The following is a 16,808-nucleotide window of genomic DNA, read 5'->3' as shown; positions in this document are numbered from 1 at the left end:
TCAGCAGGTCCCATCTTGTCCCACACTACCCTCAGACACCAGCTCTGTGTTTCATGTTTCTGTTCCCACACCTTCCCCTGGATTATTGACAATGCATGTGGCAGCACAGAGATACAAGTGACAAATAAAGCTTTGAGAAGCAGGTAGGGACTGAAAAGAACAGGTGTGGCTGTGCAGAAAAGGAACTCCTGCTGGTTTTACTCCCCAGAGCTAGTGTCTCACAGAGCTATGCCCTTCTACTACACCAACAGCAGAGTCAGTGGGCCCTGAAACTCAAAGATTTCCATAAATTGAAAAACTGATATTGACAATTCTGACGAGTTCTGTACATAGCAGTTGGTGCTTGAGTCAAGAAAATAAGTGCTCAGCATCAGACAACGTTCAGCATCAGACAATGCCATTCTCCACATTGCTGTCAGAATGAAGCTTCATCAAATTCACAGACAGATTACAAAATGTGGTGTTTTGACATAATCAACCGGAGGTTTTTGAAATTCTTCCCAAGTAAAGATAATTAACTGGAAGCAACACAGGAGCTCTTGTGAGAGGCTGAAATGTTACAGTTAATGGCTTAAACATTGTTATGAAGGACTTCTTGCCCATTATGGCAAAACTGTATAAAGAAGCTGCGACCACCAAAGTCCACCCCTCCCTGAATCTTCCTCCTGACTTCTTACTCCAGTGATTGGCATTTCTGCTATATTTACTTTTTTTCCTGCTGCTGTTGATAAAAAGAAATAATGTTGGCACTATTTTCAAAGCCATAGAAAATATCCACAATAGGGGCAGTATAAATGTCTGGTGTCTGGGGGAAATGACAAACGCTTTTCATTCTTCCAAAGTCAGGGAGTTACCAGACTTCCATAAGATAGAAGAAAATGCAATATGATTTTTTTGGTTTCATTTTTAAGATCCCAGTTTCTCTTTCCAGATCGAACACTCTCAGTATGTAGTGATTCAATTACCAGGAAATCCCTAAACCATCCTCTTATGCCAGCAACTTCCAACTCTTCCATCATGAGAACAGAATCCTCATGTCCATTTCAAAAGGAACCAATTCATTCTCTCAAGTAATCAGCAATGCCAAGAAAATTCAGGCGCTAGAGCTTCCTAAAGCTCAGTCTGAACCAGCGGGAAAGCTGTAACTGTTAGAAAGTTGGTATTAAGGTAATATTGGCCCATGGAAGTCAAATGCTCTCAGTTAACTGAAGTGAAATGGCTGAAAGCAGTGCTCAGCCCCCCATTAGCCCCTCTGGCCCAAAATGCGGCTTGTGGCTGGAGAGCCCCGTGCCAGCACTGCCCAAAGAGGATTGCGCCCTATCCCTAGAGCCTGTCTCAGGGTACTGACACCTCCATTAGAAACAGCCTTATGAATCCATTCTGAACTGGTCAGACTTCAGGACACTGGCAGGAGCTCCCAGGGAACAGAATTTATTTTTCCAAACATATGAATAAACATCTTTTATTCCTTTTACTACTTCGGAGTGAATAATAGTCATAATTTTGGCTGGTTGGCACAAAATCATCCAGCAAAATGACAGGTTACACCAATACCTTTTATTTTTTACTTTCCTTGATTTACTGGTGTTTTTAAAATTTGCATTGTAGGTCTGACAATCCAGTATATGGTCCTCCTTTCCTGCAGTCAGTGAGTAGCCAAGCAAGCTGTGCATTATTAGACATATCTGATAGCTCTCAATCTTAAAACTCAATGGATAAAAAACCTTTTAAAGTGTCTTCCTCAAATTAATCTTCGGCAAGAACCTAGAACTATCTGATGTACTATCACATTGCTTGCATAATCCTTCATTTTCAATAACTTCTAAGTTGGTATCTTTGTTACACCTTGAAATTCCCTCTGCTCAACCCAAGTGAGCTTCACCCAGAAGTAACCACACTCTGCAAGTAGGAAAAGGTCCTGTTGTAGGTGGCTTGTTGATAAGTTTGCTAGTCAGGCTATCCAAGCAGTATGAGAATTCAGTTCATTGTGTTATTCTACTCAGTAGCAGCAAAATTAGACAGTATTCAGCAGGGATGTGAAGACTCAGAGTAACAACTTCTTCCACGTACTGCGTACTGCCTGGGCTGGCAGCGTGTGGGATGCCAGCACTTTAATAACACCCACAGAGCCAGAGCACTGCACACCAAGCTCCTAATCGCTGAGTCCCTTGGCAAATTCAGGAAGGATAATAAAATCAAGTCCTTTTATTTCTGAATTTATTAAAGCAGCTTTCAATTCATTACAGTGATTCTGTGTCTGTCATTTGCCTCCCTCCAGCCAGAGCACTGAAGGCAGATACAGGATCTTGCAAGGGTTTACAGATGAGATTCTGCATGAGGGACTGAGCTATGGCAGCTGCTGATCAAGTGTGGCCTGCAAAAGGGAGAAAGGAGTTCAGAAAATTCTGGTCTGGGAGGAGGGAACTCCAAGTGCAGGAATTAGGTATTCTCCTTTAATTAATGGACCAAGCCTTATGATGAAACTCCACTTATTTTGCACCCTTTAGGAAACAGAGGGTCAAACACTCCATCATTATCTATGCCATCCTTTGGAGTTCCAAATGAAAGCCCTACTCCATGCCTTGGGGTAGAGAAGGGAAAATGGGGAAGCAGTGGTGGGAAGAGAGGTGATTATGAGAGAGTGAGAGATAGACAGTGAGAGAGAGAGAGAGAGAACAGCAGTGTCCACAGTGTCCTGTTCCATCGTCCTTCCCTTCACAGCACAGTGAGAGTCTCTGCTGGCACCTCAGCTGGGACTGTATTACATAAACATGATGTGCCTGTGAAATATCTGCGTGATAGTCCTATGGCAAAAAGTATTTCTGTAGTTCAGTGGATATGAAACGTATCCTAAATTTTAACTGTATCTTACCAAGGAAGGTGTTTGCTTTCAAAATTGTTGAGACTCTGTTATTGGCTTAAGAAGCTTCAGTTCTACCCTTACATGATCCTGAGCAGAAAACCATGTTTGGGACCTGCTTCTAATTATGACTTGCCCCTCCTTTTTTCCATAGGAAGCACAATTACTGCTGCTATGGAGACAAGTGTAATTCAGGCAAGATGTGGGTCAAAGCAATACTTAGGAGGCAAAGGTTCACAGAAAAGTACCCTTTTTGCTATCTGTCCTGGAGAAGGGTCTTCTCCCAGTCTTCTCTTGCCAGCTTCCATCACCATCTGCTGTCTCAGGTAAGAAAGAGCCAAATTACACCTGAAACTTCTCACCAAGAGAGCTGCTCTTCCTCTCTTGCCCCCTCCCCACTACCCAGTGACTCCAGCCATTCACAGGATCTGCCAGCACTCACACCATCAGCATCTCTGTGGGCATAACAGGCTCAAATAAGCTCTTACTAGCCCAAAGTGGGAGACTTTCATTAATTTAATGGAGAAGGATGTATAAATTTTAATTGCTTTTTAGGTATACTCACAATGTTATCAGGTTCCTAAACCAAAACTTTTATTCCCCGAGATCCAGATGAATTCCCTTTGCCTGCTCCTCACAGTACACCTTAAACATATTTGTACGAATTCTTTCCAAAAAACCCAGCTGCAAGCTGTATTATCTTACATGCAGACAGTAGTGAGATTGAAAACAAACTTGCCCTTCCCCGTATGATGCTGCTTAGATTAAAGGCCAGAGATGATCATTTGCTGGAAGAGGCAATTGATTCAAAGGAAAGGTTTGTGTTGAAATGAAGGAATTCTGTGTCTGAATAAGAAATAACATCAAGAAGGACAGAGGATGGCTGTGGTACCTTTAAAGAAACTCCAGCACTGAGGAAACAGATCCACCAATACACTAGAGGAACCAACAACCTCCTAAACCCTAGCAGCAAACTAAATGTGAAACCTTTCAATCATGGTTTAAAATCACATCCTCACTTAGACACTTCTCCCAAAGAGGTGGACTTCAGACACACCTGACAATGACATGAAGAAACTGAAAGATAAAAAAAATTAGAGTCAAACTGTTCGATTTAACAATTAGCTCTTCTGGAGTTCACAGGTTAGCAGGGAGGGAGTTAGAGTTTGGTGATATACTCTGCACATTAAATTTGTCCTGTTTTTCAGGACACAGAACATATTTTCTAAATTTAAAGAAATCATAGAAGCATATGCAAAGTTTTAATAAAAATTCTTTTTTAGCTTTGTCTGAAAGGGCTACACAACAAAACTATTGTATTATAAAGGATCTGTTTTGTCTATTCAAAATTTCTCTTCCACACACTGGAAACGTAAGTACGTTACACAAGCTATCCTACTCCTGAGCCCTGAGATACTCAACAAAAGATCCCATGACAGTCAGAAACAGCACTTAAAACTCTCTAAGGACTCTTCTCTTACTCATTTAGAATGATAGGCAGTTCACCTGCTGAACTTTCTTGAAAAATGTGTACCAGGAATTTTGTTTGTGTCTGTTTGCATTTTCGGTCAGGACTGTATGAATAAGAGATGTGACACAACTTATCCATATGCAGCACCATTTCTTCCCAAAGCACAGCATGCTGTATCTCACAGCTGCCCTTTTCACTGCTGCAGCAGTAAGAGAACAGAGGAAAGAAATAAACTGAACTCCTCTACAATGACAAAGTGTCTACAGACAGCTAACAAGCTCTCAAAACCAGAATCAGATAAATCTTCTTCAGAAAGATAGATGTTCAAAGAGCAATTCCTTCTGTGGGCTACAGTTATTCTGAAGAATACCTTGTCACTGCCATATCAGAGAGAACCATTTCAAAAGCGGGAAACAACCTCAAGGTGCTGTAAAACTCTGCAGTATCCCTGAAATCATTGGCGCCGAGACAATCTGGCCTCTCTGAGAAGCCACATCTAAGATTCCTAGAATAGAATAGTTCCAGTTGGGAGGGACCTAAAACAATCATCTAGTGCAGTTTGCTGAGGAGAAGCATCTCCAGATGGAGGTTTAACTTGCACTGTTCTCATCACTGACACCACTGTCAGCCCAGGTCTATTCCCAACCTGCCCACAGTGAGCAGACACATCCAATCTCACGGGCTGCAGCACTCCCCCAACTCTCACGGAGCCCATGCTCTCCAAAAGGGAGTGTCTCTATCAGACAAGCAGACACAGATGCAGCCCAGTACAATTCAGCACTACAATGAAGAGTTTCTGATGCAGTTTTAGTTAGCTTCACTATGTCGGACAGTAAAATTAGGAGAGCTCACCAAAATAAGAACTTGAGACCCTGTCAGTGACCAAGGCAACCTCAGTTAGCTTTGTCCTACAACGGTGAAGCCAGCACACTGCTACATCACACAACTTAGTCAGAACCTGACTTCAGTGGCATTTTTCTGCATAAAGTTGTGAGAGCATTTAAGAGTAACTAGGACAGCTGTTGGCTCCAGCCTAAAAATACAGAACACATCTGCTTCATTTACCTTCACGTGCTCAAACATCCAGCACTGAACAAGCATAAGGCTTAGAGTGGTACTAAAATTTTTCTACATGGAGAAGCAGGAGCCAACCATGCAGCAGTTTCCATTCATCCCTGACAGAAAAGGTGAAGGGTGAGCTATTTGCAAGAACCAAAAATAAAAAAATATTCAACCTGCACCTACATAAAGTGTTTGCTGATGATAAGAGATTGATTTAAAATACTTTTTTGAAGATTATGCAAATGGAAGTTAATTACTACATAGTAATTACTCCATAATGTATTTTTGCAATTAGCATCTTTTCTTACTGAAGTTTTGTTACAAAAGGTGACCCCACAGCAGACCCAAAAGCACAAACCCAGTCTTCAAGAGTCTCCTGTACTCATTTCACCTTTCTTTTTCTCCAGCACAGATTTTTCCACTGTAAAAAGTGAGATTATCATCAGATACCTTAGAAACAGAGGCTTTTTGCACTGGCACAGGGCAAACAGGAAAGAATAACATTATCTGCTTCCCCAGAATGTCTCTGCGGACGTGTCTGGAGCCCTCAGAACAAGGACTCTGGTGACACCCACAGACCCCAATGCCCAGGCCCCACCATGCAGCACAGAAAACACAATTAGAACTGACATGTAATTAAGTAATTATAGCTGGAAAAAAGATTGTGGTAAATATCTTTAACCCGATACACAGTAGCTCTGACAGCAGGTTCTGAATGTGTGTCAGAAATATTAAAAAAGCAAGTGTGGGAAGGAATTACCTGAATGATATAAGCCAAAATAAGAAAACGGAAGAATTAACTAAAAACCTTTCAATTTATTAAGATCTAGGAGAAATGGAAAAGACTCTACAGATCTTGAATTACACTGCTACACACGATGCCTTCTTTATATGCTGCATGTACAAGCAATGACAGACAAAGGAGAGACAAATTAGTTTGATATATTCCCTCTGCCTGGGCACAGACTTTCACTGTTCAACATGACATCGTAGCAGGCTGTCAGAAACACAGTGATTGTCAGGTTTTCACACTGCTACCCAACCACCATTCTATAAGCATCAGAGTTTAGGTAAAATGCTGCCAATAGCCCATATTTACGCTTCAGAGAAGTGTACTGTTATTCTTCTCCTTCTAATTAAGCTGTGTAAAGGCTTAGGCCTAATAACCATTACTTTAATGTCCTAAAACTGAAACAATTTTACAATGGCTTATTCCAAAGAATTCCAGGCTCAACGAAAATCAATAAATTAATAAAATAAAATAAAATAAAATAAAATAAAATAAAATAAAGAGTTCTTGTTGCTAGCCTCAGCTGAGGTGCTACACGAACCCTGTATCAGACAGACAAGTTGGTCCCTAAATCTGAGAGCCTGGCCTATTAAATCAGTCATTTATCTTCCTGAGCGTCCTGATCATTCTAACAAAACAGACAAAATCTGGGAACATACCTCTTGTAGATCCATCTTCTACAACATGAAGAAGTTAGCAAATGGTACATCTTGTTTACAAGGAAGAAAACTCCTTTCTGATGACACTTGTTAGAAGTTTATGCCTTGGAGTCTGAAGTCTGGGAGCAGCTATCACACCTATCCAAGCACAGGGACACTTACAGGGCTGTGCTCTTCCTTATTAAAATGGCACAGAACACAATTTGCCTCCTGAGTTTTCCAGCTGGAGAATCACCATCACATGCTGAGGACAGGGTCTCGCTGCCAGCACTAGTCCTCACCAGCAGAGCAGAAATGCCTGGGCATTCCAGACAGGAGGAAACAGATCCCTGCTGTGGTACAGTCTCTGAGCTCAGCAGAACTACTCAACAAGTGTATGAGATGAACCTTCTAGCAACTCACAGATCTCGCATTCCTCTGAGGCAAAGATCAGAGTACCCTTAAGCAAATCCCTCAGAACGGCACAGTTCCAAAGATTCCAGAGTGGCAATTTACCTGTTTGACTACTACATGAGACTTCTTTGTAGTCCTGTACACAGACCAGCAAGAATATAACGCTATTAGTTACCAAGGACCCTTTTAGCAGGAAAAATCATCAGTAAACATAAAAAAATATATAAAACAGAAGAAAATCTCTCAAGCTTGAAATGTTGTCCCATTTAGATAAAGAATTCCTGACTTTCTGTAGGCGTTCTCCTGTTGCTGCCTTCCAGCATCTCCCCTCCTCCCTTTAATTAGGGCCTGTGCAAAAGGAGGGAGAAGCAAAGCTATATTTAACTCTCTGTACACCAATAACCAGATAATGCATTCTGTACTGAATACAAGTATTTCTAGTTGACCTCAAAATCTAGGGGAAAAAAAAATCTAGAAAAAAACCCCAATGTATTTTTACCCTGAAATACAGAAAATCTTAAACCCACCTTTGGCTTTATTGCATGTGAAGCACTGTTGGGTAAGAGATTCAAATAATTCCTAGAGGCCAGTTAATCTGTGGAGAGAGCTGTGCATCAGTAAAGAGAGCAATATCTGGCACCAGAGCCTCTGCTGGAATGTGGAACCATTCTTAATAGGAAGTAAAAGTGAAAACTGGAGTTAATAGATTCCTTTGATTCTCCTCTGCTGCAAATAATTCCTATGAAGAAGCCCTCAGTATGTTTTCTGGATAAACCAGGAATTTCTCCGAGCTCATCTCTGAACAACAGAAGAACACTGGGAAAGCCATTCTACATGGACTGCTCCCGAGAGCAGAACTTGGGCTCCAGGACTGAGAAACCCCATGGAGCATATTTGTACTCAGCACATACTGTGGCTGAGACCAGGCTCAGCACAGGACATTTCTCAGCATCTTTATAAAGATGGTTTTTCCATTTTTCAGAGTGCGTTCCAGCACACACATCTGGCAGCGCTGCGGCGCGAACAACAGTTCCTGGCTCTCCGTGCATGTGTTCTGCATCCCATGACATCATGCACTCCTCAGCTTGCCAAAGCGCAGTCTCTACTGTACAGACCACCAAAACAGAGCCCCAGCATCCCTGTGGGGAACAGGGCTAACTTCCAGACCCAAAAGTTTTCCCCTTGCAAAATCTTGTTCGATGTTTCATCTGTTGCGCTGCGTTCTCTCCCACTCACACCCATTACTCAAAAACAGTTTTCAAATCATTCCTAAATTGCTCATATTCTACCCTGCCTGTAAAGATCTTTTCTTTGCACAAGGCTGTAACTACTCAGTTACTTCCCAGCAGAACAACCCTTTTTCCTTTTATTCACAGTGGGCTTTTAACTCTTTAACAGCCTGAAAACTCCGAAATCTGTATTTCCCAAAGAAGCGTACGCTTGTTTTTCTTTGCTATGGGTAATAGTAGGCGGCACTGCACAGATTGATTGTTCTCTGGAGCTGAGGTTAATGTCTCATCTTGTGTCATACTCATTACTTAACACTGCCTCAGCAGCAAGGAAGCTCTCTGGCACATTTAAGAAAATAGGTTCTACATTGTAGGGCAAATCAGAAGAAAAATAATTCTATTATCTGAAAAATGTTCATGTTCAAAATCCTGCAAAACCTTTTAAAGAAAGGCAGACAAATGCCAGGACCAAAGGCCCATGACTTACACACTCACTGGGGGAGAGCTCTGGAGTCAAGAACTGCTGCAGGATTAGACCCTGGAATTTACCAAAACTGGCCCTCTGCTCCATCTTGTTTTATCAATCCCAAACCAATCAGCCAGAAGGAAATAGATGTACAGATACTGCAACAGATAACAAAGTCACGATGAGAGATAAGGCTGTAAGATTTCCCTGCAATAATTTCTCTAACAGAGGTAAAAAACAAGCTTTCCAGGCCTGATTCCACTCAAAGAGGGCTTAACTGTCAAAGGTGGAGAAAAATTGCAACAGATTGATATTTCAAAATAAAAATTTCATGCAAAGTGGTCTTGTGCAAAAGAGCCAACTCACTCATGAGGCAAGGGTCACCCAGAGGTAATCCACAGAAACAGGACAAAGCCAGAAGCCAGGTCTATCACAAATTACCAGGCACATTGGCTCGAGGCAGAGGCAGCCCATACATCCGTTTCTCCCACGACGGTACTTGCATTTCTAGATAAAGTGATTCCACTGACATCTCCTTTGCTAGCCACCAGAGCATTTCCAGACATCACTCTAATGTTCCAGAAGAGAAAAACGAGGGCATTCGTGTGATTTCAAGTCACTGCACTCCCAAATGGAAAAGCGATTTTTTCCTATTGCCTGCCCCCCTGCCTGAAGGTTCCCAAGCCCAACTGCTGGGTTTGGCATCAGGCAACTGCACTCAGTAATTGTGGCTACTGCCACTCACTGCACAGCACTCTTGGAAAGGTCACTACAGAGATCCAGTTAATGCCCTTGAGCTCCGTTTCATCCAGTATTATTATTAAAAAATAATGATTATTTTAGTATTTTTTTCCAGTGATGACCAGTGTTTAAACTAAGTAATTTGCTTTATATTAGTAGGGATTAAAACATGCTATATACACATAATTCCGTAGTGTTTTCCACACTGAAATGTACATGTTTTCTTTATACTACCTCTTCCACTGGAAAAATCTCAGATTAATTAACTGCCACATATGATACTCCAGGGATAATGTATTTTCCTATTTACTTTTGGAAGGGAAATATGTGATACAAAGAGAATCCCAACTGCAAATAAAGTAAAAGACCTTAGAAATATCGGATTTAAAAGACACTGAAACAAGGAAGAGTCAACCTGGCACTCCTAGTCTGACTGTTACAGGGTGGTTTGTTTTAACTCAGGGAGTTCTGAATATTTCTAGTCCTTCCTCAGTTGTAACAGCAATGCAAGGAAATTTATGTTCTTGAATTTCAGTTCTGTATCATGGCAAGTTACTCCTGATGGAGTCCTTATAGAAGCTTTAAAGAAAAGTTATCCTGTGATCATAGAGATGGAGCACTAATGAGTTTAATTAGAATGCAGTGCATCAACCCTAGATTGAGACATAGCCCTACATGATTAATTACCCTCTTGGAATGGCTACAGCAAAATAGAGGGGGCTATCAAGGCTGTGCCCTAATAGCTGTGTCCACCCACCTACTCCACCTGCCTGAAGAGGTGTTCTCCTTTCCTGCATGCTTGGCTACCACTGTGACAGCTGTGGGTGGTGCCAGTACCAGCTCAATAGACAATAATCTTAATTCATCATCTTCTCTACCAGCAATTACCCTTGCTCATTTCGAAATCAAGGTCAGTTTTATTTAGCGTATTTATCTTTCAGAAAAGTGTCAGTGTTCCAAGTAGCATGAGTTATTCAGCATCAACTACTATTCAGTTATGTAAAAATTGGAATCTTATTTCCCAGCTAAGCTTATAATCATGTCCAATCAAACTAACTCAAAAATTATCTCAATTAATCCTTTAAAATGCATCAGCCAGTTCCCCAGTTCACACAGTTATAACAGCATCAAAAAATGAGTTGAAAATGTATTTACTCGATTTTTTTCTTTTCAGAACATCTTGAAAAGACATTTGACTACAAAGACAACTGAAACCTATTTGGAAAGCAGACTGCAGGTAAACCTACAGCTGCTTAAAGTTTATTTGCATTATTTTGAAAGCTGTCACTTTCTGTAATTCTAAGATGCCCCCAATGAGGGTTTAGCCATGAAATATTAGGCACCTGAACACACTGGCCATGTGCTCCTCAAACATTACAGCCAGCAAACTGCGTGCTGAAGGAACAGGTCTCAGCACATGTCCCAGGCAGGCACCAAAATTTAAGTTTTTCAGTTACAAAATCTCCTCCATATCTTGTTGTTCCACAGCTTATTCCACCTCCTAGAGATGCACATTTGCTTTAAAGACATTTAGACTTGATGGTCTTTAAAGATCCTGTCCCACCCAAGCCATTTCATGGGAATTCGATGCTACAATAAGCACAGAATATGGACTTGAAGTTCCCAAAGGACCGAGTCTTGCACTGGTATGAACAACAGAAATTTCACAATAGTCTTCCAAGGGTTTCCACTATTGAACATGCCTGTGATGTGTGGCAGAGGCCTCCTCAGCAGCTCCTGACCTCGCTCTGTGTGTGGCACAGGCATTGCTGGGATGCAAATCTGCTCACACATTCTGTTACTTCTGATACCAGCATCTCCATGCCACTTACGATTCTTGGCTCTGAGGGTGCTGAGGCCCTGGCACAGGCTGCCAGAGAAGCTGTGGCTGCCCCATCCCTGGGAGTGTCCCAAGGCCACGTTGGATGGGGCTTGGAGCAACCTGGGATAGTGGAAGGTGTCCCTGCCCATGGTGGGGGGGAGTGGAACAAACAGACTTTAAGTTTGCTTCCAACCCAAATCATTCTGTGATTCTAGGAAAAGTACTACTAAACATTACTGTGTCTCTCAGCAGCTGCCAAAAAGCTGCAAGCCATACCAGCCCCATTTCAGCTCTTCCATTTGTAACACTTCTAATGAGCAGATGGTTAATTTTTCTGAGCAGGGAATAAAAAACAAAACAACTTTTGTTGGTGCAAGTGTCTGGGAGTCCTTTAGGTTACAAAAACCAGTTGTTTTGGACATCTGCTTAAATTTTTGACTGCAAATTAACCTTCTCTATACTACTAGACAAATATTCATATCCTCCATTTGTTTTCAGGTAAAATAAAAACCTGCCAGCTATTGTTAAAGGGTTTTTTTAGCTATTTCAAAATTTCAAGAGTAAAAAAATTTTATTGTATCTGCCTCCTGTGTATTCCCAGCAATAAAATTTTGGCACCTCCAGATCACAAACAGTATGTGTTTCTCCACCTTTAGTACTGCCACCCCACTAAAAAACAGTAGAAGAGGTTCCCACACAACTGTGAGTACCTCATGTTGAGAGCCAATTCCTCCAATACAGTCTCAGGCTGAACCTGAAGGCTACACAATATTGAAAGTGTAAATATTTGAACAATGCTACTGCTCACTTCAGAGGCCAAGGGACTGGGGCAACCCCAAAGTAAGGGAAATAACTAGGTAACAAGCTTTCTTTATGTTGTACTGTTAGAATTTGGGGGGGCTGTAGCAATATAGAGAGATTCGCATAGGTACCTAAAGCAAAACGTAAACACTACCTTCTTTACCACGATAGAAAGCAAAAAATTCATTTAAATGTATATAAGAGCCCTTCAGAGGCCTCAGCATTTGAAAGACCAGTGAGCTCACTACATTTACCTTCCTGGCAAAACTATCTTCAACTCAGATTAACAGAATAGAGCATTGTAGATCTGCTACATTCAAGTTGCTTCTTTCTGTTCTACAGCATGATTTTATAAAGCATGAATTCACAGAAGCTACAGTAAATTTTTAATTAGTGAAATACAGATGGTTATTTTCATACAAATTTTAAATTTTCCTGTTTTTATTAAGCACCAACCAAACCCAACACAATGTGCACTGCATTTACAAATGCATAAAAATATTTATAGTTCCAGATATGATTTATCACTGTGCTTACCAGTACTGAGCACTCTAAATTACAAACAATAAAAATTACATTTCTGTGATTTTTTTTTTTTTGTCTAGTATAAACACAATTTTGTGTGGGGACACAGAAGAAAAAAGAAGAAAAGCACTGGTATTTGGGAGGGGAAATTGTGTGAGAGCACGAGAGACAATGGATGTGTCTGAGCCAGGAGTGAGTTGCTGGTTTGGATCATTAACTAAGAGCTCGATGCTCGCTGCTGCTCCCTCTGCAGACTCCAGGATCAGGATCCTCGCTCAGTGCAGCCTACGTGTGAGATCAAGCAGAACAAATGTGGGAGGGCACAAAATCATACAGGCAACTGATTTCTTTTTTATTCGTTGGAACACTAATTTAGGCTCTTTAAAAAGCTACATTTACTATACACACTCCTCTTGTTCACATTCCTTTTCTGCTGCATTCCCTATTCTGTTACAGCTTTCCAAAGCCTTAGTAACTGTACCTTGCAATACCAAACACTTCCATCTGAGCTAAGTGCACATATTTTTTGCTTTAAGCCTAGGAGGGCTCAGTGCAGTAGCTGTCCTTTCCCAAACAGTCACAGAAGCCATTATTTCTAGGCACACTTTTAGAGTGCAACCAAATCCAAGAAGCTGACATTTTTTATTTAGTACCCATGGGCTATAACCATGAAAAATTTACTCCCTGAAATACAGTTGCATGCATTTCCTATCCACCCTACTCATGATAAAAAGTAATTTCCTTGCACAGCCTGGTAACAATGGCAACTGAATGAGATGTATCGCCATAAAATAAACATGAGCACATCACACAGCTGAATTCTCTGGAATGAGACTACTACTTTGTGTTCCCAGCAAAGATTTAAATGAGTAAGAGGCCTTGAAGCTTGACATGTATCTCTAAAGGCATGGGAGAGGATTCAGGGCAACTGCCATTAAAATTAATCACGATTAGTGATTACAAACCTCCAGTAACACTGTGGCTCGCTGCAGGGGAGCTATCAGGGCCAAAACAAGATGTCTAAGCAATGAAAACTAAAAGCTAATCAAGATTCTTACAGATATTCCTGTGTGATAACTGAGGGGGGTTAAGGGTTACATTTACAACAAAATCTGATATTAGATTGTTTTCCAGTTCCTACTCACCTGGTAAAGGAAAAGCAAAGGACAACCATTATTTTGTATTTTGGACCAATGAAGAATGAATTACGGTGCAAGAAAAAATAGAAAGAAAATAAAAATAAGAAAATACGTCCAGAATTCCTACCCTGAGTTCTCACAAAAGTCCAACAGCGTGAGGCAGGACCCAACCATGCTCTGCCCAACTCACGGGGGAGCTGTCCAGCAAACACAGAACTGAATGTTACCATGGTAACAGAAATAAAACCACGTTTTACCAGCTTTTTCACATATTTAGAAAAATTATGACACTGAATTCTACTAGATGGTATGGTTTCATAGGACAAATGGACTCAGAAATTCAGTTCCTGAGAAGTCCATCAATGATAATGAAGATCCAACAGTTCAGCTGTAACCCTGACAGAAAGCCCCGGAATCTCTGACAGCTGTCTGACATGTTTGCTAGGAAAGCAGTCCCCACAGATCCTGTTTCCTTAAACATCTCATACCCACCAGAGTTTAAACTCCAGAGTGTGGCCCTTCAGTCTCAGCACAGCAATTCTCACGGAGGAAGAGCCGACACTTTCTATCAGCTGAAGGGAACAAAGCTCTCAAAGAGACAGAAGATGGCTATGTATGATTCTATGGTTCTGTGATACATGGCTCCTAGAGCTTGTGAGGATATAGGTTTATAAAATCACCTTTAATTATGTAAATCATTAATTATTAAATTATCATTAAATTATTTAATTATTTGTTTTGTATCATTCACATTCCCCTTTCTGCTGTCTTGCACTGCTTTTTGTGCCTTATTTGTGAAGGACAAAAGCCTGCAAGCAGATAGCCACAAGGAGTAAAATACAGACCACCTAACCCATGGCAAAAATCAAACCTTCTTTTTCACCCTGAAAAAGGTTGGAAAATTATGCCTGAAGTACCCATTTAATACAGTGTTTCAAGAAAGTTTCTTTCCACTTCCCATATGAGATGAGCTTCTATTAACAAATGTTTCATCAAAGTACATTCTCCCTTTGTTAGCATCCAGAATATCAAGGGCTTGGTACACATCTTTGAAGAAGTTCATTAAAAATGAATCATAAAACCATTAATTTAACACTTGTCTAAATAAAAAATTAATTTTCTGCTAGGGAAAGTGAGCACTGTATTAGTTCTAGCGCAAGAAAAACTAAAGGAATAGTTTTCAGTTACAGACCTATCAAGCACATGGAACAGAACTTTGAGCAAGGCCCCTGACAAGACTAAAAAAAGCCATCAGATACACTGCCTAGGGAGAATAGTCTCAAATACTGGACACTAAGAAAAATGCCTTTATTATATCCTTTTTATATACATCCATATTCATATGATCTATTTTTTCTATGAGCTGGCTCCTCAAATGTTTTAGAATGAAAAAAGCAATAGAGGAATTTGCATACCACTGCCAGCTTCTGGTAATGTCATCAGAAATTACAGAAATAACTGCATTGAAGAGCATAAAAATTTTGTGTCTATAATCAACTTCTAAAAACTTCTAGAGAAATTCAGTTATTTGACTTCCAGGACAGAAATTTGACATTCCTGAGTCAAGGGAAGAAAGGAAGAGTTCAAAACTAACTTAAATCCAGAAAATAAAATTGAAACTAGAGTGTCTATTCACTATATCATAGAAATCACAGTATTGTTCAACCTTTCTCTTAAATTTCAGGGGTAAATTCTCTGTCAGTGGATAATAGCCAAACTATCAGTCATTTATTTCTATTGTTCCATATAATACAAAGGGCTTTATATTTTCCCTTTTGGAGCCAAAGAGAAACCACGTACAAAGATGCTTGCGGTAAGAGGGAAATGTCACCTGCTCTGTCCAGCAGTTCACACCTCAGTGCCCTCAGACACAAATGGAGCAGTGACTCAGAGAATGTGGTTATAGAAATAAAAATAATTGCCACAAATCTCTTCCCCGTTTGCATTAGTCTGAACTGTCATCGTGTTCTTGTCTCAGAAAATGCCTCTGCTTAATGCAGCAATTATCCCTGTGCTGCATTTCCTACTTGTACATGATCACAGACACTTCACATGCGACTTGGCTGCAGGGAGTGAGATGGAATGACCTGAACAAACCCCTGTTGGCACTATAAGGCCAGGAAGATGGAATGTTAAGCCCTGGATGTATTTTCAGCTGTCAGGGAGCTCTGAGCAAGGCCCCTGCTAATTGCTTGGGTTTTTTTGCCCTTGGCACAGTGCAGCACACTGTGTAAATGGTATCCTTGAGTGCTTCCTACTGACTTGCTAGTCAAGGCAATTTCCAGCTTTCTCCATTTTTAGTATTTTCTCCTGTCTGCTTGCTCTCACAAACTCTCCATTTAACTTAATTTCCTCAGAGACTGGTTGAGATTACAGGTCTGTGATGAGGATCCAGCATGTCCAGAAATGCCATGATGTATTGACCTGTATAACCAAACAAGAAATGCAGGTCTATAAAAGAATTATTATCTATTACAGAGAAACCAGGCCCAGCATCCTTGAATCCCCTCAAATCCCCTCCTGTTCTTTATTGTCACTCAGCCACTGACGGGCAGCTCTCAAAGGAGAGGAAGACTTGATGCACTCCTCATAATTCACAATCTCTTAGGCAGTGCTGGTTAAATTCTAGTCCTTGGCCAACCAGAACTACAGCATAAATTCAGAGAGCTGGGACGAACCCAGGATGGCAAATCCTAATGAAAACAGGACTATTTGCTGCAGAACAAACCCAAAACCATCTGAGACATGGTTGTTGGTGATTTGATTAATTCAAGCAGTAAATAATGTAATGGCAGCAAAAGGAAAAATAGATGGGGATAAGGGGCTTACAGACACTAGGGTAACAAAATC

The 16,808-nt window shown here is 40.8% G+C and overlaps 1 protein-coding gene and 1 long non-coding RNA gene across 3 annotated transcripts in view; both read right to left on the bottom strand.

Moving 5' to 3' along the window:
* The window catches only part of TTC28 (tetratricopeptide repeat domain 28), a 113,686-nt gene that overhangs the window by 83,550 nt on the left and 13,328 nt on the right, over nt 1-16,808 (bottom strand). The gene's annotated exons all lie outside the window — the stretch shown is intronic.
* Nucleotides 1,593-7,736, bottom strand: LOC116453279. The gene is made up of 2 exons (XR_004243737.1): nt 6,843-7,736; nt 1,593-2,374 (listed from the first exon to the last, which is right to left on the bottom strand). It is a non-coding gene; the product is annotated as an uncharacterized LOC116453279 (long non-coding RNA).

The sequence above is a fragment of the Corvus moneduloides genome, chromosome 18 (assembly GCF_009650955.1).
Source record: "Corvus moneduloides isolate bCorMon1 chromosome 18, bCorMon1.pri, whole genome shotgun sequence".
NCBI lineage: Eukaryota > Metazoa > Chordata > Aves > Passeriformes > Corvidae > Corvus > Corvus moneduloides.
This window is presented reverse-complemented; position numbering and strand designations above follow the sequence as displayed.